The sequence below is a fragment of the Myotis davidii genome, unplaced genomic scaffold (genome assembly GCF_000327345.1).
Source record: "Myotis davidii unplaced genomic scaffold, ASM32734v1 scaffold168, whole genome shotgun sequence".
Classification (NCBI taxonomy): Eukaryota; Metazoa; Chordata; class Mammalia; order Chiroptera; family Vespertilionidae; genus Myotis; species Myotis davidii.
Genome location: NW_006383016.1, coordinates 1,475,183 through 1,493,730, shown reverse-complemented (window position 1 = coordinate 1,493,730; position 18,548 = coordinate 1,475,183). Strand labels below are relative to the sequence as shown.

Genomic DNA, 18,548 nt, shown 5'->3' with positions numbered 1-18,548 from the left:
TAAATTTTGGTCACATAGGATGTACTTTATACTCTACCCCAGCAAATTAGGGTGGCCACTGATGTGCTTGGTCTCTTTCTTCGATTTCCTTCAGTTTCCCATTGAGCTGAATTTAGTTCCACATTAAGGCACATATCCTTTAGAAAACAGGAAATCAGGAGCCCTGGGTGCTGGTCTGGCCAGTATGATCTTGGGTGAGTTACAGCACCTCCCTGGACTTCTGTTGCTTGCAATTACAGACCCTGACTAAAACAACCAGACCACTGGCTAATTGACCAGAAGCTGCCCCTCCGCAAATCCTCAAGTGGTAGGCGCTATCTCTGCAGTCTTCATTCCTCCCTTTTCCGTGACAATTTTCCTGCTTGTGTGGCCCCTTCCCACAGGCCCTTGGTACTTCCCATGGTGCTCTTGACTGTTACATCTGTCCTTCCACCTTTTTCAAAGTCAGCCCTCATTGGAAGGGGCCTATGCTCTGTACCACTTTGTTCCTCTGCCTCATGTAGAAATCCTCTTTTGAGGTGGAAAATATCTAATTAGTGAATTCAGACTCTAAAATGTAATTAGCTGTTACCAACTTAATGTGTTCTTTCTTTGGTGGTCATTTTAATTTTAGTGGATGGATGAAAATATTTAGTTAATTGATAGAAAAGTAGAATCTTAGTTACCAGTGTCCAGCTGGCTTATAAGGGCCTTCTGGTTGCCCTTATCTCACAACCCAAAGGCAGCCTCCTATTTTGCTCATGGAGGGTGGGTTTGAGGGCAGCCAACTGGAAGCACCTTGTGAAAGAATAAAATACCCACCGTCAAGATTTCATAGAGAGGAGGGGACAGAAAGGTAGAGACCTGCAGGAAATAGCAGGTGTGGGCTGGAAGGCTGCTGTGACAGTGCCAGTGCAGGCAGAGGGCAGCTCGATGGCTTGGGGGACCACAGGCACCCAGAAAGTCTCTAATATGGGAAGAAGGGGATAGGGAGTAGAAGAACAGGAAAATGGGCATTGAGACTTGGGTTTGAATCCCCATTCAGGCATTCACTGGCTCTATTAACACACACGTCAATCACTTTAAGCCTCAGTTTTCATCTGTAAAAATGGGGATGGTTATAATACCTATCTTATAAGATTGTGGAAATTAAATGAGATAATTAATGTGAAAGTACCTAGTAAAAGGTAGGTTTAGTGAGCCATGTCTCCAGAGATTCTGGGTGGCCAGGTATTGTTGTGTGTTTTTTTTTAAAGCTCATCAGGAGATTGGAATGCTAGAACTTATAACAGCTGTGATAATATATTTCACTTCCTTTACATAATTCATAGTGTTGCCCAGTGGTCAGGCATGAGTGTGAGTAGGTGGTTGGTTCCTCATTTCCAAAAAGGAAATTATGTAGGCCCAAGAACCGTATTAGACTTGTGAAGTTACAGGTTTGAAGGGCCATCCAGTCCAATTATTCATCTGTTGGTTGCATCATTCTTGCCAAGTGGTAGTTTAGGCCAGTGTTTCTCCAACTTTAGCTGGTATCAGAATCACCTGGAGGGCTTGTTAAAACCCATACTGCTCAGCCTCTGCCCCAGAGTTTCTGAATCCATAGACCTGGGGTGCGGCCTGAGAATCTGGATTTTTAACATGTCCCCAGATGAGGATGCTGCTGCTGGTCTGGGGCCCACAGAGAACCACTGATCTAGACAGTGCTTACCAGAAAAGTTCTTCCCTTGTGAGCCTGTTCACCTATCATCTGATAACCTACAGCTCTGACATAATCTGCTGGAAAGTTCTGATATTAACCTGAAATCTCTTTAGCCCTTTTACCTGTAGGCTCTTTGTCTAGTCCTTTGATGGTAGAGTTAAACATTATTTATATTAGCCTTAACAAAAAGCACTTTGGTTAGCAATTCTCCATTCTAAGGGTAAAAGAGAACCCAACTGTATTGGTACTTTAGAAGTGTGGTAAAAACCTTAAATCTGATCTCCTAGTCCTAGTCCTAGGATTACAGTTTCAATTGAACAAATGCATTCTAAATGCCCAGTGTGTTTAAGGAGTGGGAGATACCTAACTGAAGAGCCACCTCAGGATTTCCTTTGGAAGGATGGACTAGCTACTCCCAGCTCGATAGACATGGGTATTTAGTGATGGACAACTCGGTGCTCCTCCGTGGTTCTGCCACAGCTTTGTGGACTTATAACCATTCTGGCAATGAAATGCATATTTTGGCACACACGCAGCTTGCTCGACAAATAAAAGTTTAATAGACGTATATCTGAAAGTTTCTAGCACTTCAGGGAGATTTTGAGATTTATTCTAGCATACCATACAATGAGTTTTATTGGGAACTGCAAAATATGTAATTTTAATAGGATTGGTAAGCACAAAACTTTGACACCACTGAAAAAATATTGGCCATGCCAAGGCAACCCCTATAAAAGTTTGCAGAATGTTTCAGAAAAGAATTATTAGGGGCTGATTTTAGTGGAGCTTCAGCCAAGGCCTCATTTTTAAGGAAACATATCTATGTTTCTAAGGAAAGAATAGGTAGTGGCTGCCTTTAAAGACAGGCTAATCTGCTGATCTTTGTAGCTATGTGAGGAAAAGTCATGGATATTGTTTTGGGTATATTTGGTGAAAAAGACTAATAATTAGAGGTACAGCCAAATTTCTTATAACAATGAGTCTTATTAAATCAGCTATGTTTTAGGAAAACACTTCAAGGTGAAATGACAGTGCTCTTTTGCATTTAAAAGCTGGAAATTTAAGTATTAGGGAACTGGGTGTTTTCCTTATTACTCATCTTCATCATTGGGCCCAAGCTAAGATGCTTTATTTTTTTAACACACACACACACACACACATCGAGAGAGAGAGAGAGAGAGAGAAACAGTGATGTGAGAGTGAAACATCGATTGGCTGCCTCCTACATAGCCCTTCTCTGGGATCAAGCCAGCAACCCAGGCATGTATGTGCCCTGACTAGGAATCGAACTGTCAATTTTTTGGTACACACAACAAAGCTTAACCAACTGAGCCACACTGAAGCCATAGAGATGCTTCATTTCTTGCTGATGAATGTAGGGTGTGCATCTTGGTCCACTAGGTAAAGAGCTTTCCAGCCCCACTCCTTTGTGACCTTAACATCTCATTTTCATTGTCCATTGAAAATGAGAGGGTAATTCCTGCCCCACAGCTTGTTGTGAGATATTATGGGATGCTATACAAATGACACACTCAGCCTGGAGACCAATACATGCCTCTATAATAGGCCATACAGCCTGGGGTAAGGGTCAGTGAATAGTGATATCCTTACGTCAAGGATAAGAAAACCAGATGGTCACTCCCTGAAGGGAAACTGTTGTCCCAGGTCTCCATCATCTTTTTACTGAGGGCCTGTAGCAGTTCTTCCCAACTGTGTGCCCTGGAACATAGATGTCCAATTAGTTCTTAAGAAGTAGCTGTGAACACAGGGCTCTGCGGTCAACACACTTGGCAAATGCTGCTAATAGGCACATTAGCATATTAAGGTCAGTGAAGAGCCCCATAGTGAAGAAACCTGTCCAACGTTGTTTAAGGAAGTAGTTCCTAAGCTTATTCCAGTGACAGGAATGTACTGACAAGACTACTAACACCCTGGGGGGACACTGGTACCCTCAGGACAGAGTTAGGGAGCTGCTGATTGAAACCCTTTAATTCAGTAAGACAGACTTTGTCCTTGGTGCTTATGGGTCCCAGCCCATAGTAGGTATGGGCCATATAATTGGTTGTGTGTACATTTCAATTTCCTGCCAAAACAATGGCTTCCTGGGGACACAACTTGTTTGCACTGTCACCAAAAACAGGGAATGCTGCACAAATCTTTTCCCTATACACCTCTGTCCCTACTATGCTGCCAGGTTAGTGAACTTCATTGAACAGACTTTGGACGTGCCAACATCTTGTTCTGACCCATCTTTCCAAAGAAGTCATTGTAAGGCGAGGGTTTGGCCCAGCTGCCCAAAGCAGAGGTGGCTGCCTGTAGTTCACACTCCCCTGGGGCAGATCTGAGTGATGGCCAGGTGCCAAGAAGCCTGAGAAAGGTGCTTCCCGCTTTTCTGCAGAGAACTCGCTTGCCAAAAGCAGGTGAGACCCCGAATCAAGGGTTCTGCTCTTCAACACCAGGTTCTATCACTGCGAGTTTCACTCAGGACAGTGCTTTTATTCTGTTTTTCCTCACAGCTCAATCCTCTTTCCTCTTAGAAAGGAAGCCTTTGTGTTTGGCCTGGTCCTGAGGCTTCGGCAAACTTCCTGCCTGTGCTGGCTCTTGGTTCACCTTCCTGTGCGGACTTGTTGTGGCGAGGGCACGCTCACTCACAGGTTTTCCCTCCCCGGGTTCTGCACATGGCCCAGCTACACTTCTTCAGAGTGCTCCCTTCTGTGGAGAAATGAGAGCTGCCAGAGACAGGCTCTGTGACAGGGAGGGCTAGCTAATTGGCTGTCTGCCCTGAATGATAATCTGGAAGTGATCAGTGGAGAAAAAAGATAACACAGCTGTGATTTTCAGGGAGACAGGTCCCGGTTTTTCTACCTGCCAACCACGTTTCCTCTGAGGAGTTTTTTCCGCAAGTTGCTATAAAAGAGACCTTTTAATCTTGTTTCAAAAGCCTGGAGACCCAAGTCTTTCCAGATCTTGGGAAGAAAGCAGGCCAGGAAAACGTGCGTTGCCGAGGAGTCTGGGGGTTTATAGGGGAATGTGGTGGAGGGCAGGCGGGCAGGCAGGATGCCATTGCAATGCTGTGTCTCAGCTCTGTGTGTGCTTGAGAGGACTCGGTGCTCTTGCCTCCAAGGGCTTTCATCCACAGCTCTGATACTGTTTGTGGGTGGGGATGGAGGGAGTCTCAGAGGTTGACGAACATAAATCTGTCAGTGGGTGATTTTCAGACATCTGCCTGGAGCAATTGCAGACAAACATGGGAGTTATTGGTGCCACAATGTACCTGATGAGGCCTGGGAAAACCAGAGCCAGGGAGACTGCTGGGCTGGGAAAAAAGGCTGTGTCAGTAACAAACAGTTTATCATTTAACTTTGGATCTAAGAAGGCAGAAAAAAAAAAGAACATAATCAATCAGAATTGGGAGCTTGGAAGTTAAACACGTTTTTTGTTTGGAGTCAATGAATGCTATAGAAATAAGCAGCTGGATCCTGACATTGTCTGCATGTATCTTCGGAATCCAGGGTCCATCCTGCCACCAGGCTCGCTTTAGCTTAGCGACATGGCTTAGGAAGCCCCCGGGATGTGGTTTCAGAGATTTACTCAACTGGGATATTTCATCTTTCTTCATATTTAACTGGCAGAGTTACCTATATTTATAGTAGACGTTTCTGGGGACTTAGTAGAGCATAGTCTATTCAACAGCTGTTAATCTGGTTACATTTATAAATGTTTTTTAAATTTTTTTATTTTTACTTTTTATTGATTTCAGACAGGAAAAGAGAGGAGAGGGGAGGGAGGGGGAGGGAGAAGGAGGGAGAGAGAGGGAGAAAGGGAGAGAGATATGAATGATGAAAATTATTGATTGGCTGCCTCCTGCATGCCCCACACTGGGGATAGATCCTGCAACCTGGGCATATGCCCTGACTGGAAATTGAACCATGACTTCCTGGTTGATGGGTTGACGTTCAATCACTGAGCCCCGCTGGCTAAAAATACTTTTAAAATTACCTGCTGATTCAGAATGTAGAAAGCATATGGTAGAAGAAAGCGGGGGCGGGTGGGGGGGGGGCTCCTCTAAGGTCAGTATCCTAATCTTCAACATGGGGAATAATAATACTTGTCCCACAAAGTTGTTGGCAGGGCCAACCATAAAAATGACCTTGCCACTCATAGAATGCCAGCTTCTCATTCTGAAGAGAAGTCATGACTTAAGAGGCTGGCATACTTATGAAATTGACACCCACCTAGGAATCTGTCAAAACCAAAGAAGACCCTGTGTTTTATGAGATCCATTCTATCTCCTTCCCTGATCGTATTTATCTTATGACTCTTTGCTTTCTGCTGCCTGTGTCTCTGCTTCAGTTTTTCCCTGTTGCACAATGCTAAATTGGCATCTCTGGCAAAAGGTTGAGAAATGGTGTGCACCCCTGTACAGATAATTCAGATCCTCTCAGATTACCCTGGTGGTATAATGAGGAGAGATCCTCACCAGCATGAAACCAGAGTGGGCACAGCAGTGACTGCCTTTAAATCAGAAAGAGACTTCTGGCTGTTGTTTTTCATGTGTCAAAGACCAAACAGCTGGTTTCTCCCTGATCCCACCTGGGGCATCCCATAAACTTCAAATTTCAAAACACAAAACTTCAAAAGACACTGTGGGTGAGCAAAGGGTAGAGGCAAAGCTCTAATATATTTGACTTCCTGCATCTCTGAACTCCTGGAGCATCAATAGCCGATGCTGTGCCGTGTGAATCAGGAGCAGAAAACACAGAAGCTAAAAGCAATGGCTTTGTACATATTCAGACAGACATGGTTTGAAGCTCCGTTTCACAATCCATAATTAAGTGACATGGGACATGTTTAGTTTTCTGACTCCTAGTTTCCTTGTCCTCCTCATTCACTGTCTTATTGCAAGAATTAAATTAGATGATGTATGTAAAGTATTTTGCACAGTAAGTCTTCAATGCATATTTATTAACAACAATGTACAGTATATTTTAGATAACTATTCCGTGTGTGTCACACATCTCTTCATTTCAGTGTTAAGTAATGTAAGGGGGACTGCATCTAATTATTTCTTGAGTTCCTCATGGCGTCACCACAGCAATGACTGAATACACAGAGATGGTCATTCAGCGTTAGAAACATTGGCCTCTAACAACAAGGCAAAGTCAACTATTAGCAGAGGAAGACTGAACCCAGAATCTACTTAAGACTCTTGAAGTCATTTTTTAAAGCTCAAATACATTTCTGGAATGTCACAGTAATACTGTAACAGTGGCATTTTCTAATAAATTCTTCATATATATTTTTCCAAATAAATGAAGTTATCTAGTTTTAAAACCTACCAGACATCCTTAGTATTTACCTCTAGGACTTTTTTTAAGTTTAGAATGGTTCTGACATTCCAATCTACCACAGTCTATGTTTCCATCTACAAATCTATATATATAAAAGGCTAATATGCAAAGTGTCCCCTCGGGAGTTCGATCGCTCGCTATGATATGTGCTGACCACCAGGGGGCAGCATGGAACAAAGGAAGACCCCAGCTGGCAGCTGGGGAAGGAAGGCCCCGATCACCAGGTAGGCCTAGGGAACCTACCCATACACAAATTCTGTGCACCGGGCCTCTAGACTAGATAATAAAAGCCTAAGTGAGTATTGTGGAACGACCAGAACGACCAGTTGCTATGATGCGCACTGACCACCAGGGGGCAGGTGCTCAATGCAGGAGCTGCCCCCTGGGGGTCAGTGCACTCCCACAGGGGGAGTACCACTCAGCCAGAAGCTGGGCTCATGGCTGGCGAGTGCAGCGCTGGTGGTGGGAGCCTCTCCCTCTTCTGTGGCAGCGCTAAGAAGGAGTGAGCTGAGCAGTAAGGAGCAGCGAGCAGGCAGGCACTAAGGAGCGAGGGGTCCTGGACTGTCTGACTGCCAGCTTAGGCCCACTTTCCACAGAGAGCGGGCCTAAGCCACCAGTCGGACAGCCCCCGAGGGGTCCCCGACTGCAAGAGGGTGCAGGCTTGGCTGAGAGATCCCCTCCCCCAACCCCCAGTACACGAATTTCATGCACTGATCCTCTAGTTCTCTGATATTAAGCTCATCTCTTCAGTTCAGATTACCACAAAGGGTCTTTCAATATGATATGAATGTTGTATTATTGATATAGCCAATCTGCAATGTGTTGGTTCTAATACTGATGCCTCAGCCAATGCAATGCAGATGTTCTAGAAATACCCACTCCAGCAAAAAGTAAATTGCAAAAATGAACAGATGAAATTCTTTTCTAAGTTTCAAAATATGTTTATTGCATCCCTTGAGGTACTAGTGGGTTAAACTGAAAATGTAGGTATTACTTTAAAAAATACAAATATTTCAAAATTTTACTGGTTCTCCAAAGGGCCTCAGTTTCCCCCCACAATACCTCATTCTCAGACTTACTTGAGAGAAGAGCTGAACTGCGTGGCTTGACCCAGAGGGCATGTTCAGGCTGGGAGAGACTAAGAGAGGCAAAGCCAGTTCCTGGTCCAAGAATTGTGCCAAAAAGACCTGTATTTAAAAATGAACAGAGTTAGATACTCTTAGTAGAAGCACAGGATACCACCCTAAGTCCTAAGCTGCTATTTGGGAGCGAAAGAAATGTCATGGTTCATGAAAATATAAATTGCTTAGGCTTTTGAAGATTGATAATATACTACCTTGAACTGATTACATAGGGGAAGAAATATGAAAAGTATCAGGCAAGTTCTCCCAAGCATCATCTACTCAACAGATTCCAATTCTGGACTGACTCTTGCATAAAGAGCCTGTCTTGTGGCATTTCAACTAAAGAAGCCAGTTTATCTATTCTAGACTATAAAAGGTCTAATTGAATTGGTGTACTGTCTCAGGAGATCATTCCTCTCTTTTCTAGTTTGAGTTCAAGGGCTAAAACAGTGATGGCGAACCTATGACATGTGTGTCAGAGGTGACACACGAACTCATTTTTTTGGTTATTTTTCTTTGTTAAATGGCATTTAAATATATAAAATAAATATCAAAAATATAAGTCTTTGCTTTACTATGGTTGCAAATATATGTGACAAGGCACCAGAGTTAAGTTAGGGTTTTTCAAAATTCTGACACGCCGAGCTCAAAAGGTTCGCCATCACTGGGCTAGAACATACTTTAAAACCTGAACCCTAGCTTGGAAAGAACAAGGAGGCATAGCGTAAAACTTAAGGGGAGGGAAAGAAAGAAAACAGCTCTGCCATATTACTTAGTTCATGTTACTCGGCCTATGAGTCAAAGGACAACTGAACAATTCAGTTGGTGAGGCCAAAAACAAACAAACAAACAAACAAACCACAATTGTCTTATAGATTAATTCTTGAAGCTTTATTTGTTCTTTACTTGTGTCACTTGCTTACATAGAATACCTTTACCCATCACTTGGAGTACCTTTACCCGTCAATGTTGGTAAGTTGCAGGACAGTTTAAAAGAGTGAAGGTGTGTTATCCTATGATTCTCAAAATTTGTGGTGAAAGAATGATAGTATTTTCTTGTTACTTTCTGAAAAAATGAAAATGATTCCCTTGTCAAAGAGGATAAATTCCTTAACCAGGAATCCAGGTGCATTTAACCAGAGGATCCTGCCTAGGGAAGCTGGTGATGGCAGAGATTAAAGAAATTTATACAAGCACCTGGGCCCCGCAGGAGACTAGTTCCGTGGCCTTCCCGTCAGGCTTCCCTTCCCCACTGAATCCTAGCTCAGATTCTGCCTGATCCTAATGGCCTGTTTTGCATAAACAAGCTGTCCTGTGTAAATACCTGTTTCAGAACTTAGGAAATGTGGTGGAGATTTTTTGTTAATGAAGGTTTCAGGCCAAGTGGAGGCCCAGATCCTCAGCCAAGATAATTATTGGTGAGTGAATAAATTATGCGTGCCCATGCTTGCTGTCCATTTAAACCAAGATAACATTTTAAATATCAGAACCCTCACTTTACACAATAGAGACAAGATTATCCAACACTTCCATTTTAGTCGTGGGTTCATAAACCAGATGACAATCCTTAAATTAAGCAACAACTAATAAAATGTGAGTGGGAAGGCAAAATAAGTAGTTTGGCTCTCCTTACCTGTGTTTCGCTGAGGTTTCAGTTACCATAGTCAACCACGGTCTGAAGATATTACGTGGAAAATTCCAGAAAGAAACAATTCTTAAGTTTTACATTTTGCGCTGTTCTGAGTAGCTCTATGAAATTCCCCACTACCCCGCACTGTCTTGCCCTGTATGTGAGTCGTCCCTTCGTGTCTCCACGCACGCGGCGTCTGCACGCCGCACGCACGCACGCACGCACGCGCCGTCTCCACGCCACACACGCTTGTGTGCCTGGGGACGTCAGTCAGCAGCGTCAGGGTGATCAGATCCCCTGTGGTGCTAACACAGTGCTTGTGTTCACGCCCCTGTTATTTTACTTACTTAAGGCCCCAAAGCGCAGGAGGACTGATGCTGTAATTCGGGCAAGCCCAGGAAAAGCCAGAAAGTGCTTCCTTTAGGCGAAAAGGTGAACGTCCTCCACTTAATAAGGATGAAGAAAGGGGTGTGCTGTGGTTGCTGACACGTACGGTAAGAATCAATCTTCTACCCGTGAAATTGTGGAGGAAAAAGAAATCGTGGTTTTGCTCTTGCACCTGGAACTGCAAAGGTGAAGGCCACAGTGTGTGTGACACGTGCTGAGTGAAGACGGGAAAGGCATTTTCGTAAGGTGGGTTGAAAACATGAACAGAAACCGTGTTCCTAGGGATGGCAACATGTTGCACCAGGAAGCCCTGAGTCTGTAGGAAGCTGGCGACACCCCTTTCCGGCGAGTGAGGGATGGCCACAGCGATTCAGGAGCAAGTTTGCACGAGGAGGGTGAGTACGCTGCAGGGAGGTACTTGGAGAGATACAGAGACCCCATGCACGTGACTTGTTGCAGTATATGATTATAATGGTTCTGTTTCGTCATTTGTGTTGTTGTTCATCTCTTCCTGTGTTAAGTTATCAATTAAACTTCATCATGGGTATGTATATGTAGAAAAAAACATAGTTTAATGTGTGAGATTTGGTACTATCCGCCATTTCAGGCATCCACTGGAACAGAGGCCCCGTGGATAAAGGAGGACCACTGTAAAGTGAATTCATTTTCTGAAAGCCCTGTGGAAAGATAGTGTCGTTCAGGATTAATAAAGATGCAGGTACAAGTATATATGATTGATATATGGTACATGGAGGTAGAATGAGGAAGTTGTGGAAAGTTACGGACTCTGGAGTGAACCCACCTGGGTATGAACTTGGCCCTGCCACTTGCCACCTCTGAGACCCCGCTAGTCACTTACCTGCTGGGGCCTCACCCTCCCATCTGTAAATGGAGCTGTCATAGTACTTACCTCAAAGAATTGTCGACAGGATCAAATTAGTTTAAATATATAAAGCACTTGGAACATTACCTGATAGTAAGTGGTATACAAGTACTAACGTTTTAAAAAAACATTCTTTTCGTCCTCCTCCTCTTTTTTCTTATCCCTGTACCCCACCCACCTTTTCATCATCAATATTTTACATACTAATTGGCCAGGGCTGGCTACATCATTTGCAAGCACAGTACGAGATGAACTTGCAAAGCCTCTTGTCCAAAAATCAGGAAAAAAGCTTTTCCCTTCTTTTGTGGTCTCTCTCTCTAAACGTATCGTGATTTTTAAAAAAATTGGTTATCTAATAACATGCATCTTTTCAAACACAAGTATTTCCATGGCAAGTGTAGACCCTCCCTATAATTTGGTGCTTTGTAGCAAAATCAACAGATTTTTAAAAATTCAGGACTGTTTACTTGGTATGAATAAATATTTTTCTGGGTATTTACCTTATGTTTTACTCCTTTTAAATTATTCATCTTACACTTTGGAAGGAGTGGGGAAACATGGAAAGAGGGAGTCCACTTAGCAAGCTGAGATATTATCACATTTTAAAATGAATGTATTTTGTAATGAAAGTTGGCTTCAAAGTCCTTCAACCATCTTACCTCCAGTGACCTGTTCTTCACCTTCTGTGGCTACCCACTCCCAAGGCCACGTTCTTGACACACACCCCTGGCCTGTACTCATTGGAAGTTTATTGACCTTGTTGAATTCTCTAAATCATTGACTCATCACTTCCAATCACCACCCCTGATGCCCTTCCCTCCATTTGCAGCTTAAATGACATGTTTCACAATTATGGACATATTAACATCCTTCCTTCTTGCATAATCCTCCCCACTGAATTTGACTGGCAGAGCCCCAGTTAAACCATAACTGCCTATTCTGTGCTGGCACTTGGCTGGATAAAAACTCACAGCTATGTTGACTGGTCTCAAACCTCAAATGGACATTCAACATAGCAGCAGTCATATTTACTTCACTTTCCCAGTCCTCAAAATTACTTTTTTTTCCCTTCTGCTCCTCATCCTCTCCCTATTCTTAATCTTATGACCCTGTCTGATTCTTTATTGGGAAAATAGAAGTAGCTAGATAGTAATTCTCCTATTTTCCTCCTTCTCGTTAATCTACCCATAATCTTTCCCTTCCCTCCTCACAATAATGTATCTTTGTTGCATCCCATCAAGAACTTATTTGTACTCTGTATCTGTCCCCTTAGTTTTCAGTTCATTAACACTTGGGAATGTCTCTCTCCTGCATCACAAATGTCCTGACTCTGTGGAGGGCATACACCATGAGAGCCAAAAATGTGATCTGAAAACCAAAATACAATACAAACCTTTCTTGACTCCATTTATCCTTTTAGCTTCTCCATTTTCCCACTCCCTATCCATAATAGCAAACCCTTTTAGAGTTGCCTACAACTGCTGTCTCCATTTCCTTCTCTCACATTCTCTGCTTAACTCATTCCAGTTGGGGTTCTCTCCCCCCTCCTTCTGCGACTGATCTTGTCAAGGGCACCATTCATTACCTCCATGTTACCAATCCCATTGGTCTTACATTATAGGACACTTCCTCATTTTTTTAAAATATATTTTATTGATTTTTTAGAGAGGAAGGGGGAGGGATAGAAAGTTAGAAACATCGATCAGCTGCCTCCTGCACACCCCCCACCAGGGATGTGCCCGCAACCACGGTACATGCCCTTGACTGGAATCGAACCTGGGACCCTTCAGTCCGAAGGCCAACGCTCTATCCACCGAGCCAAACCAGTCAGGGCACTTCCTCATTTTTGAAAAAAATCTTGACTTCCACAATGTACATACTCCTGGTTTTCCTCTTGTCTCACTTGCTATTTCTTCTTTGTCTCTTTTGCTGGCTCCTCCTTCCTACTAACTCTGTAAATGCTGGGAGTTTCTGGAGCTAATCCCTGAGCCCTCTTCTAATCTGAAGCAATATTTTTTCTCCACAGGTGATCTCATCTAATCCTATATAATAAACTATGCTAAATATTTGGTCGTCTGTTCAACCAACCAAAGCGTAATATGTTAATGATATGCTAAGGCCACTCAGCCACTCGCTATGATGTGCAATGACCACCAGGGGGCAAACACTCTGACCGGTAGGCTGATCAGCACTGAGCAAGATGGGTTGGACCCGCCCTGGATTCCTTCCATGGTCCCTCCCTGGCTGGCCAACCTCCCGTGTCCCTCCCCGCTCCAATCATGCACTGGTGGGGTCCTTTTGGCCTGGCCTGCACCCTCCCACAATCTGGGACCCCTCAGGGGATGGTGGAGAGCCGGTTTTGGCCCAATCCTACAGGCCAGCCCGGAACCCCACTGGTGCACAAATTCGTGCACTGGACCTCTAGTTCAGCAGTCACCAACCGGTAGTCTGTGAACCACTGGTGGTTCATGAGGTCCAAAAGGTTGGCGACCCCTAGTTCAATATAATGTACATACCAGTGACTCCCAAGTATGTGTCTCCAGCTCTGACTTTTACCTGGAATTTCATATTTTCTATAACCAACTACTGTCTGACATCATCACATGGGCGTTTGATAGGGAGCAAAAACTTGTCATGGCAGTTGGAATAGCACTGTTTATATTTTCCTTACCCCCAAATCTGCTTCTCTCCCAATCATCCTATCATAGTAAGCAGCCCTGTCATCCACTTAGCTGCTGAAGCCAAAAATCTAGGAATTGGCTTGATATTTCTTTTCTTTATGGTTCCATGTTAAATCTATCAAGACTTGTCAACACTTTCTTCAGAATACTAGTACATCACTAAGCTGCCCACTTTTTCCATCTCCAGTACCCCCACTCTACCACATGCCATTATCCTCTCTAGCCTGAACAACTACAATAACTTCTCGATTACTTTCTTTGCTTCTACCCTTGCACAATTACAATCCTTTCTCTATACAACAGCCAGAGATATGTTTTAGAAAATTTAAATCAGCCCTAGTTGGTTTTTCCCAGTGGATAGAGCATCAGCCTGTGGATCAAAGGGTCCAAGGTTAGATTCTAGTTTTAAGGGCATGTATGTTGGTTGCAGACTCCTACCCAGCCTGGGCACTGGTCAGGGCTCGTGCAGGAGGCAACCAATCGATGTATTTCTCTCACATCAGTCTTTCTGTCTTTTCCTCTCTTTTCCACTCTCCCTAAAACTCAGTGGAAAAATATCCTCTAGTGAGGATTCACACACACACACAAAGTAGGATTTCAAAGACCCTTGACACTGGGAATAAAATCTAACCTTTTTGTGCTGGTTATAAACTCTACCTAGTCAGAGCCTGTCAACTTCTCCATTTATGTCATATGACTCTTTTGTGTTCTCTATGCATACTTCAGCCACACTGGCCTTCTGTGTTCCTCAAACATGCCAAGGTCATCTTAACCAAGGAAACCTTGCACTAGTTGTTTCCACCGCCTGGAATTCTCATGACTCTTCTTCTCATTCAGATACTGACCTAAATGTTACCCTTAATTTATATTGCTATGGAATCATGAATTCCTACTTTATTCAATGAGTTATAATCAGTTATTAGTATTGTTAATTTTATTGCTGAAATTGTTCTAGACTTCACCATTAGGAGTCCCTCCAAGCTGGCTATTGTGTCCTTTTGAGATGTCTCTGTTAATCATTGAGTGCTTTATTATGTTTCGCACAAAAGGATGTTTCAGGCTCATTTTTATATTTTTTCTGGAATTAGCCATTTCTTCAAAAAAACTTTGATTCCTTTTAGTGGAGAATGGTATTTAGCTAAGATATAGGCTCAATATATGCTCATTGTTACTCAGGTGACACTGCTTTTAGGCCTTCTCAGAAATCAGAGCTAGAACCATATATCTTCTATCTATCTAAAAAATCATGAGTTCACACTGATACCCAAAATTCCAGCCTAAGACTATGCACTTTAGCCAACTCTCTTTCCATATTTGCAGTTTTCTTTTCCAACAGTGAGAAACCTGCCTCCCATTATCCTTGATATATTTATTTGCTCAACCTTTCCATATGTAGCCAATCTTCTGGTCACACAGTCTCCTTGGCCGAAGCACTATTGATTCACACAAGCCTGTGTCAGTTGAGAATACAGCCTCCTAGCCGTAGAGTTGTTCCAAGTTAACTTATAATTTTTAATAGGTATTCATTCATTCATTCAGTCAGTCATTCTTTCATTTGTTCATCTAACAAGTGTTTAGTGAATATGTAGCCTGTGTCAGGAACAATGCTGAGTGCTGTGAATACCCCAAACACCTATACAGATAGAATATCTGACCTCATGGCTATTACAATAGGTCGTGTGTCTCTGCTGTAGATATATTTACATAAGTATATCTAAATACCTATTTTACATATAATTCTTATTCTAGAACTGGAGGTCTGGTGCATGAAATTTGTGAACAGGAAGGGCCCTTAGGCCTGGGTGGCAATCAAGGACGATTGATTCGTCCTTCCAGCTGCCGGCCGCTGGCCACCAGCTGGGGCCTTCCTTTGTTCCACACCACCCCCTGGTGGTCAATGCACATCATAGCGAGCAATCGAACTCACGGTCTCCTGGTCGGTCGAACTCCCAAGGGGACACTTTACATATTAGCCTTTTATATTTATAGATAGATAGATTAGGGCTCATTTTTCACATACCCTTTGCAGTCTTCACCCATTCCCAACTTAAAGAATGTTACATGTGGATATAATTGGATACGCATATAGACATCTTATTTGGCAGACTTTATATGGCTTTGGTTCTGGAATGCAAAGTAGGCATAACCAAATAAGCAATGCTTATTTCTCATCAGTATGTTCATGTGTTAACCATGCCAAAGAGTTATATTTTGGCTCCAAGAAATTCTCAAATCTATGAATCTGCATTTTGTCATGTATCTCAGAGTTACTTAATGAGTTAATTCACACATTGTAATAAAACAATGGGTTCTTATAAAGCAGCGGTTCTCAATATGTGGGTCACCACCCCTTTGGAGGTCGAACGACCCTTTCACAGGGGTCGCCTAAGACCATTGGACAACACATATATAATTGCATATTGTTTTTGTGATTAATCACTATGCTTTAATTATGTTCAATTTGTAACAATGAAAATACATCCTGCATATCAGATATTTACATTACGATTCCTAACAGTAGCAAAATTACAGTTATGAAGTAGCACCGAAAATAATGTTATGGTTGGGGGTCACCACACCATGAGGAACTGTATAAAGGGTCGCGGCATTAGGAAGGTTGAGAACCACTGTTATAAAGGAAATATATAGCTCTAACACTCATCAACAAGGTACATAGTAGGTATTTGATGAAAATGGTTTAATTGAATAAAAAGTTTGTTATATATGTAGTTTATGCATTGTTGTAGTATGTGTTGATCAGGACATCCTATCTAATAATAGAGAAGCATGGTAATTAACCGTAACTTTGCTACCCTTCCCATTGGCTAATCAGCGAGATATGCAAATTAACTGCCAGCCAAGATGGCGGCCGGCAGCCATGCAGCTGAAGCGAACATGAGGCTTGCTTGCTCCAGTGATGGAGGAAGCCAAGGTTCCCCACCCGCTGCAGCCCAGCTCTGAGCTCCAGATGAAACAATGTTGTAATTATAGAAGCTAAACAAACCTAGAAACCTGCTTTCAGCCGTCAGCAGGCTCAGAGCTTAGAGCACCAGTGATGGCAACAGAGTTTCAATTATAAAAGCTAAATAAACCCAGATACCTCCAGTCTCAGAGCTGGAGCCAGCTCTCAGCTCCAGTGACAGCTATAGAAGGTAAATAAATCCCAGAATAATAAAAAAAAGAGGCTGGGAGCTTCAGTCTCTCACCTGCCTGAAAACGGCCCTCAGCCCCTCACGCAGACCGGCCAGGCACCCCAGTGGGGACCCCACCCTGAAGGTTGTGTGACCAGCTGCAAACAGCCATCAGCCCATCATCCAGTCTGGCCAGGCACCCAAGCAGGACCCCTACCCTGATCTGGATCACCCTTGAGGACAAACCAGCCGTTCCCCCACCCGTGCACCAGGCCTCTATCGTATATAGTAAAAGGGCAATATACAAACTGACCCTAACAGCAGAAAGACTGGGAATGACTGGTCACTATGACACACACTGACCACCAGGGGGCAGACGCTCAATGCAGGAGCTGCCCTTTGGTGGTCAGTCGCTCTCACAGTGGGGGGCTCTGCTCAGCCACAAGCCAGGCTGATGGCTGCCAGTACAGCGGTGGTGGTGGGAGCCTCTCCTGCCTCCTCAGCAGCGCTAAGGATGTCCGACTGCAGCTTAGGTCTGCTCCCTGCTGGCAAGTAGGCATCCCCCAAGGGCTGCCAGGCTGCCAGAGGGATGTCTGATTTCCAGCTTAGGCCCAATCCCCCGGGGAGCAGGCCTAAGCCAGCAAGTGGTCACCCCCGAGGGGTCCCAGACTGCGAGAGGGCACAGGCTGGGCTGAGGAACCCCCTACCCCCGAGTGCACAAATTTTTGTGCACTGGGCCTCTAGTTTATTAATATTTCTCACTTGTCTCTACCCTTCCCATGTCTCCCACAGTTTGGCATATCGGTTGAATTTGTAATCTGACCCTTTCAGAGCTTTTTTTTTTCATTTTTCTATTTGTTGTGACCACACGTCCTGCTTTAGAATCTTGTCAAAAACATGCTTCCAATTTTTAACATCCATAAGTACAGGTTTTCAGAATTTCACTGGAATGATTTTTACACCTCCCCCTGAGAGGAAAAAAAATGCTAACACAGATATTAGAAATTATTTATGAGGCCTGATCTGTGACTGATAAGATGGCTTCTTAAGAGACGCAATTTGGGGATAAATGAGTTACTTTATATTCCATTTCCTTTTTCAAAAAAACAAGTCTGGTTTTGTTCAGACCCCTTATTGCATTTAGCTTCTGTTCTCATAATCCATCAAAATTACTAGCTGAAAGATCAAAAAATAAAAATAAGCATTCCTGTTTTGAAGCATATTGTTTAAATAACAGCAACACCCCTCAAACATATGGGCCTATCTCCTATTTGCTTCTAGGATTTCCTGCAAATCAGTCAGTTGTCTGTTCCATCCAGTGAACTTGAAGAATAGATGAGAACAAGCTACTCTTTTCGAATGGCAACTTTCTGTAACTGTGTTCAATCTCAGCCTGAAGTCCTCATTTTGATTTAGCCTCCCTTTTTAGTAGAATTCAATCTATAAGCGTTATTTTCATTATATGTCATGCCTAGGGTTGACCACAAGAAAGGAACTAAGAAACAGAGCAGTGGAGACAGACTCAAACACAGAAGAGGAGGACTGTGGCTCCCCTGTCACTTTTGGTGGGTTACAGAGCTCTCTTTCAAATAGTTTCGAATATCATTTGCAAGAGAAAGCCTTCAAGCAAGGTGTGTGAGTGCCTAGGGGCTGTGTAGTTTCCACCTGGCTTTTCTTCTTTTC

The 18,548-nt window shown here is 43.3% G+C and overlaps 1 long non-coding RNA gene across 1 annotated transcript; it reads right to left on the bottom strand.

The window, feature by feature from the left end:
* Window positions 1–3,334: 3,334 nt before the first annotated feature.
* On the bottom strand, window positions 3,335–9,975 carry LOC102769596. The gene is made up of 3 exons (XR_436487.2): window positions 9,787–9,975; window positions 8,109–8,216; window positions 3,335–5,007 (listed from the first exon to the last, which is right to left on the bottom strand). It is a non-coding gene; the product is annotated as an uncharacterized LOC102769596 (long non-coding RNA).
* Window positions 9,976–18,548: the final 8,573 nt, after the last annotated feature.